The following is an 8,565-nucleotide window of genomic DNA, read 5'->3' on the forward strand; positions in this document are numbered from 1 at the left end:
TTTTGATTCCACATATAAATTATATCATATGGTATTTGTCTTTCTCTTTCTGACTTACTTGGCTTAGTATGATAATCTCTAGGTCCAACCATGTTGCTGCAAATGGCATTATTTCATTCTTTTTACTGGCTGAGTAATATTCCATTGTTTAAGTATACCACATCTTCTTTATCCAGTCATCTGTCGATGGACATTTAGATTGTTTCCATATCTTGGCTTTTGTAAATAGTGCTGCCAGGAACATTGGGGTGCATGTATCTTTTCAAATTATAGTTTTGTCTGGGTATATGCCCAGGAGTGGGATTGCTGGATCATATGGCAACTCTATTTTTAGTTTTTTGAGGAACCTCCACACTGTTTTCCACAGTGGCTGCACCAGTTTACTACATTCCCACCAGCAGCATAGGAGGGCTCCCTTTTCTCCACACCCTCTCCAGCATCTGTTATTTGTAGACTTTTTAATGATGGCCATTCTGACAGGTGTGAGCTGGTACCTCATTGTAGTTTTGATTTGCATTTCTCTAATAATTAGTGATGATGAGCAGCTTTTCATGTGCCTATTGGCCACCTGTATGTCTTCTTTGGAACCCTGTGTTTATTCTTAATAAGTAATGTTCACTGTTCAAAGCATACAAGGTCCAAAGGTGAGTGAAGGAAAGCTCCCCCTCTCTCTGGTTTCCCAGCCACCTGGCTTTCCTCTCTCGAGCTGCCTGTGTGTATCCCTCCAGAAAAACTCTGCACATTCAAGCCAACCGTAGGTCTATGCAGTATTTTAAGTGGGGGAGGGGAGGCAAGGCCACCAGATCTGTGTTCTAAGCCCACCCAACTGCTGAGAGGAGAATGGCTCTTTACATGTAGAGTTTCGTGCATTTCAGAAACTGTAGGCTTATTTAACAAATGTTTTCAGATTCATCCATGCTGTAGCATGTATCAGAACTTAATTCCTGGTAATTCCCTGGTGGTCCAGTGGTTAGGACCCAGTGCTTTCACTGCCAGGGCCCGGGTTCATCCCTGGCCAGGGAACTAAGATCTTGCAATCCACATGGCCAAAAAAAAAAAAAAAAAAAAGAAAGAAAGAAACGGAAAGAGAAAAGAACTTCATTCCTTTTTAAGGCTGAATAACATTCCATCGTATGGATGGACCACATTTCGTTTTTCCATTCATTCATCAGTGGACACCTGCATTGCTTCCACCTTTGGGTTATGATGAATAATGCTGCTATGAACATGGGTGTGCCAATACCCCTTTGGTCCCACTGTTTATTTTTTTCTCTCTTCCCTCCCCACCTCCCCTTCCTGGGCCATGGTAACAAAGGAGTTGATAATGGCACCCAAGACTGAAGAGACAGACCTTAGCATAATAAGACCAAAGAAGTATGCTAAGATCATGCCCCACTGTGACTTTCATGGGTCCCAGGCACTTTTGCCTTCATGGGTCCCATCCTTCACGAAAAAAAGAAAAAAATTTTTAAATTATATTTTACAACTAAGTTGGCATAAAGATGACTATAATTCCAGCTAGATTATATATTTTTTCCTTCTTATTTTTTAAAAAAAGTGAGGGCTTCCCTGGTGGCGCAGTGGTTGAGAGTCTGCCTGCCAATGCAGGGGACACGGGTTTGATCCCTGGTCTGGGAAGATGCCACATGCGCGGAGCAACTAAGCCCGTGTGCCCCAACTACTGAGCCTGTGCTCTAGAGCCCGTGAGCCAAGCCCACGCGTGCCTAGAGCCCATGCTCCACAACAAGAGAAGCCACAACAATGAGAAGCCCGTGCGCCGCAACAAAGACCCAATGCAGCTAAAAAATAAATTAATTAATTTTTAAAAAAAGTGAAGCATTTGCAAGGGCCCCCAAAGTATCGTGGGCCCTAGGCAACTAATAGGTAGGTCAGCCCTGCTAAGAGGTCAGGCCTGGTTCTTTGAAAGGCCTGATTGCCTTAGAAGCCCTGCATCTGCTGCCTGACTGTTCCACCCACACCCTCCATAGACTCTAATAAGCGCAAATAATTGTGAGAAGAGAGATGAGGTTCCAAACAGAGAGAGTGTCCTCAAGGGCCACTGGAGATGCTAGAAGCCCCTCCCGATCACCCGCCTGCGATGACCAAGAGCACTGCCCTGCACCACGGCCGTGCCTGGAGGTTGACAGCCAGGTGTGCTACCGACCTGCACCATAAAAGCTTTCCTTGTCCCTGAGTCCTGAGTGCCCTGACTCCTGGCTGCTCAGCAGGCCCATCTGCCACGTCCCCTTCGTTTGGGACACTGTGATCTCCTAGCGACCACAGTGGCCTCCTCACTGGAGCCAGAGGGGGATCTTTCCACAAAACAGAACTGACCGTATGGCTCACACAATACCCCAACACGCCCCATTTAAAATTCCCCAGAGTTCCTGGCTTAGGCGACCCTCGTGATCTTGTCCCTGCCTAGTCTCTCCAGCCAAGCTCTTTTGCTCCCCCTGACATCTCCCCAATCTGTCCTCATCCCCTGCTGGTGCTGTCCCCACAGCAAGCCTTCTAGTCTAGCTGCCCTTTATGGCTTCTTTCAAACGCCTTTGATTTCCCCATCCTAGCACTCGAGTGACTTAACTTCTGGAGGCCTTTCCTTCCTTGCCAGGAAAGGGAATGATGCCACCAGCTTCACAGATATTAAGGAGGATTCAAAGCCTGTCTTACAGACAGCCCTTGCTTTCACATCACCTGGGCTGGGCACAGCCGACGGGGCCAGGGGTCTATGCTGTGACCTGGGTCCGAGGCTCTGCCCTAACTGGGCCAGCTACATTCTCTTTGTAGATGTGGCCAGTGTGGGCAGCTTCCTTTCCCTCTGCAAGCTTTGGGTGCCGGCCTGTACGAGAGCACTAATGATAGCATCCGCCTTGAAGGCTGGTGGGCTGGTGCTAAATAAGACACTGCTTCCTGGGGCCTAGCACGACGTCTGGAACAGGGAAGGCACACAGCCAGTGCCAGCAGCTATTATTATTCTCGGGGAAGGAGAACAGGAGAAGGAGGAGAGAGTCAGCCGGGTAGAAGGGGGAGCAGAAGTGGGAAGGAGGCCAGACAGAAGGCAGACAGATGGCGGAGGCCCGTGGGCAGCAGAAGCTGGGTGTGCGCAGGGGCTCCGAGCCTGAGGGGAGAGGTAGAGGACCTGTTGTCTGAGTCTGCATGGGCCGCCCTAACAGAGGACCACGGTCTGGGCAGCTTACACAACAGAAATTAATTTTCTCGCCGTTTTGGAAGCTGCAAGTCCACAGTCAAGGTGTCTGTAGGGTTGGTTTCTCCTGAGGCGTCTCTGCTAAGCTTGCAGACAGCTGTCTTCTCCCTGTGTCTTTACATGGTCATCCCTCTGTGTGTGTCTGAGTCCTAATCTCCTCTTCTTATAAGGACACCAGTCATATTGGCTTAGGTCCCACCCCAGTGACCTCATTTTACTGTAATTACCACCTTAAAGGCCCTCCGTCCAAACACACATCCTGAGGTCCTGGGGTTAGAACTTCAATACATGACTTTGGAGGGACACCACTCAGCCTATAACAGCTGGTGAGGGGGTCGTTGGGAGAAGGGGAGCAGGAAGGCTGGAGACAACAGATTTCTCTTAATAACGAAGTGCCTGCATCCCAATCTGAGGCTGGAGGGACAGTTCAGTTGTGCCCATGAGGCCCAGCTGCAGGGTTAGATGCCCGTCCCCCCCACTCAGGCTCCTTCCAGCCACAGAGGGCCTCCCTAAACCAGTGTGTGAAGTACTTGGCACACTGCCTAGCCCAGTAAGAGCTCTACAAATTGTAGCTATTATTGTTCTAAGGATTATTTGATCAGTAATATTAATTTCAGAAAAAAAAATCAATTAGGTCAAAAATATTAAGAACCTGATTATATAATGGTTACCATTACCGTAAAATTGGAGCTGTGGCATTATTAAACCTAGAGTCTTCATAAAATACAATAATAAAATGGAAAAAAATGTTAGGAATAGAAGAAATTGACAGAGGCATTAATTGCAGTGAGAACGGAATATCATCCTATTGAGTGTATAAAAAAGAAGTAATTGATCCAGCAGTTGCCCCTGTTGGTATTTTTCCAAATGAGGTTAAAACTTACCAGCACACAAAAACCTGCATGTGTATGTTTACAGCAGCTTTATTCATAATTACCAACTAAGGAAGCAACCGAGATGTCCTTCAGCAGGTCAGTGGCTAAATACTGTGGTATATCTGGACAGCACTCAAAAGAAATGACCTATCCAGCCATGAAAACATGGAGGAAACTTAAATGCACGTGACTAAGTGAAAGAAGCCCATCAGGAAATGTGATGTATGATTCCAACTCTATGACATTCTGGAAAAGGCAAACCTATGGAGACAGTAAAAAGATCAGTGGTTTCCAGGGGTTATGGGGCAGGGAGGGATGAATAGGCGGAGCACAGAGGATTTTTAGGACAAGGAAATTATTGTCTGATACTGTGATGGTGGATACATGTCATTGTTCATTTGTCCAAACCCATAGAATGTTCAACACCAAGAGTGAACCCTAATGTAAACCATGGACTCTGGGTGGTGATGATATGTCAGTGCAGGTTCATTGATTGTTACAAAGGCACCACTCTGGTGCCAATGTTGACAGTGGCGGGGAGGCTGTGTGGGGCGGCTGGGGGGGCAGGGATTATATGGGAACTCCCTGGACTTTCTGCCCAATTTTGCTATGAGCCTAAAACTCTAAAAAATAAAGTTTTATGTTACGAAAAAAAAAAAAACAGAAAACGAAGAATGGTCCCTAATTATTTTTTTTTTATGTTAATGCCTATATTGAGACTAGTAAGGCAAATACATTAAAATTATGCATCTATTCATAAAAAATAATGACACAGACACCATTTCCCCTATTAACAATATCTTAGACTGGTAGGAGACATTTGTTACAATTAAGGAACTGATACCGATAGATTATAATGAACTGAAGTCCATGCTTTATTCAGATTTTCTCAGATTTCCCCTAATGTCCTTTTTCTGCCCCAGGTTCTGTTTGGTACAACTGTAACAAATAACGTTTGAGTTAGCCCTCAGTCTTGGCCTTCCCAGGCCATAGAATCAAATTGCTCTAACACTTACGAAGCGTGTAGGTGAGGGGCAGCTTCTAAAGTAGCCTTCAGGACCCCTACCTCCTATAATCACACGCTGGTCTGATCCTGTCCCCTTGACGGTGGGCAGGACCTAGTGAGTCCCTTTTAACTAACAGAATATGACAAACGTGGTGGGATGTCACAGCCAAGATTTGGTTACAAAAGACTGTCTTGCTGGCCCTCTCTTGCACCCTCGGATGGGAGCCGACTGCCATAATGGAAGCAGAAACTGAAGAGGGTCGCCAGGCAACAGTCGGTGGGAAATGGAGGCCCTTCATCCATCAGCCAGCAAGGGACTGAATCCTGCGAACAGCCACGTGAGTGACCTTGGAACAGAACCTTCCCCCAGTTGGGCCTAGGGGGGCAAACTTCTGGATGCTTCTTATCAAAGTGCCCCAGTACCTTTATAAAAGAGGCCCCAGAGAGATCGCTTGCCCCTTCCACCATGTGAGGACACACAGCTTTACTGAGGTACCATTGATATACACAACCTGCACGTATTCAGTGTATACAATTTGATGAGTTGGGGCATCTGCACACAGACCCCGTCGCCACAATCAAGGTTACGAACATGTCCATCATTTCCAAAGTTTTCTGTGTATCCCTTTGTTTTGTGTTGTGTGTTTTTTTTTTTTTTTTTTTTGCGGAACGCGGGACTCTCACTGCTGTGGCCTCTCCCGTTGCGGAGCACAGGCTCCGGACGCGCAGGCTCAGCGGCCATGGCTCACGGGCCCAGCTGCTCCGTGGCATGTGGGATCTTCCCGGACCGGGGCACGAACCCGTGTCCCCCACATCTGCAGGCGGACTCTCAACCACTGCGCCACCAGGGAAACCCTGTGTGTGGTTTTTTGTTTGTTTATTTTATTTGTTTGTTTGTTTTGCGGGGCGTGGGGAGGATGAGATCTACCCTCTTTTTTTTTTCACTTTCTTTTTTTTTTTTTTTGCGGTATGCGGGCCTCTCACTGTTGTGGCCTCCCCCGTTGCGGAGCACAGGCTCCGGACGCGCAGGCTCAGCGGCCATGGCTCACGGGCCCAGCCGCTCCGCGGCATATGGGATCCTCCCAGACCGGGGCACGAACCCGTATCCCCTGCATCGGCAGGCGGACTCTCAACCACTTGCGCCACCAGGGAGGCCCTCACTTTCTTTTTTATTGATGTATAGTTGATGTACAATATCATATAAGTTACAGGTGTACAATATAGTGATTTACAATTTTTTTGTGTGTCAATCCCAAACTCGCTATCTATCCCTACCCCCCACCCTTCCCCCCTGGTAACCATAAGTTCGTTCTCTAAGTCTGTGAGTCTGTTTCTGTTTTGTAAATAAGTTCATTTGTATCACTTTTTTTTAGATTCCGCATATAAGTGATATCATATGATATTTCTCTTTCTCTGTCTTACTGGGATCTACCCTCTTAAGAAATGTTTTAAGTGCACAGTACAAGACTATTAACTGTAGACACCAAGCTGGCTGTATAAGAGAGCTCTAGAATTCACACATCTTGTGTATCTACCCCCTAGTCCCTGGCAACCACCATCCTACTCTCTGTTAAGCCGTTACATTTTGGGTAACTTGTTACAGAGCAGTAGATGAGTAATACAAAGAGTCTTTCTGTGATCATCTTAGTCCAAAATCTTGCCCTTCCGGGGACACCATGTACACACTTCCAAGAACGGGCTTTCTGGATGCTCCTCTGGAGGGTGGCTCCCCATTGCCTAGGTCCATGTCCTACTCCTGGCCTTGCTGTTGACTGTGCCCAGCCCACTGTAACACACACGCACTGGACAGCATTGGGAAGGTTTCCAGGCAGCCTGGGGTTAGTCTACTGACCCGTGAGAACAGACTGTCTTAGTCAGCTAGGGCAGCTATAACAAAACACCACACCCACTGGTGGCTTCAACAACAGACCATGATTTACTAGTAGGCTTTGCAGGAACATGTAGATCAATCACAATCACCAATGACACACCAAGTCACAAGACGAAGCTGGTAAGTCTGCAACTGAGGTCTTATCAGGGAGCTGAAATCACAAAGACCCCTTCCCTTTTACCTTTTTTTGCCTTTAAGAAGACCTAAACAGACATTTCTCCAAAGAAGGCAAACAGATGGCCAACAGGCACATGAAAAGATGCTCAACATCGCTAATTATTAGAGAAGTGGAAATCAAAACTACAATGAGGTACCACCTCACACTGGTCAGAATGGCCATCGTTAGAAAGTCTACAAATAACAAATGCTGGAGAGGGTGTGGAGAAAAGGGAACCCTCCTACACTTTGGTGGGAATGTAAATTGGTGCAGCCACTATGGAGAACAGTATAGAGGTTCCTTAAAAAACTAAAAATAGAGTTGCCATATGATCCAGCAATCCCACTCCTGGGCATATATCCAGAAAAGACAAAAGCTCTAATTTGAAAAGATACATGCACCCCAATGTTCAGAGCAGCACTATTTATAATAGCCAAGACATGGAGGCAACCTAAGTGCCCATCAACAGATGAATGGATAAAGAAGATGTGGTATATATAATGGTATATATAATAAGCAATGGAATATTACTCAGTCATAAAAAAGAATGAAATAATGCCATTTGCAGCAACATGGAAGGGCCTAGAGAAAAGCTTACTAAGTGAAGTAAGTCAGAAAGAGAAAGGCAAATACCATATGATGTCACTTATATGTGGAATCTAAAAAATAGTACAAATGAACTTATTTACAAAACAGAAACAGACACACACATAGAAAACAAACTTATGTTTACCAAAGGGGAAGGGGGGAGGGATAAATTAGGAGTTTGGGGTTAACAGATACACATTATTATATATAAAATAGATAAAAGGCAAGGACCTACTGTATAGCACAGGGAACTAATTCCAATGTCTTGTAACAAAGTATAATGGAAAAAAATTTTTTAATAATTACACATATACATATATGTATATAATTGAATCACTTAGCTGTACATCTGAAAGTAACACAATACTGTAAATTAACTATACTTCAGTAAAAACAAAAACCTTGTGCCCCCAGCCAGCCAGCAAGATGGATTTGAGATGAGTCTAGGTCTCTCATCTTCCAGGTTGGTGCCTCTTCAACTAATTAACCTTTCTCTGCTCCAAAGTCCAATGTTTTGGTTTGTTTGCCTCACTGTTCCTTGGGCACACAACCTTGAGTTTGACAACACATATATATTTGTTTGCATATATATGTTTGTTTGCATATACATAGAGAAAGAATGCTAAAGCAAATGTAGTAAAATGAATCTAGGTGAAGGGTATATGAGTGTTCATTATAGTATTCTTGCAACTTTTTTGTAGCTTTGAAAATTTTCAAAATTAAAAGGTGGGAATAACACACAAACCACCCTCACTCTACCCCATATGTCCCTCCAGCTGTCACCATTTCACCTTCTAAGCACAGCAAAGATTCCTTGGAGGCATCTCTGTTCTCCCTCTCTAT

Source organism: Mesoplodon densirostris, chromosome 3 (assembly GCF_025265405.1).
Source record: "Mesoplodon densirostris isolate mMesDen1 chromosome 3, mMesDen1 primary haplotype, whole genome shotgun sequence".
In the NCBI taxonomy this organism is placed as follows: Eukaryota; Metazoa; Chordata; class Mammalia; order Artiodactyla; family Ziphiidae; genus Mesoplodon; species Mesoplodon densirostris.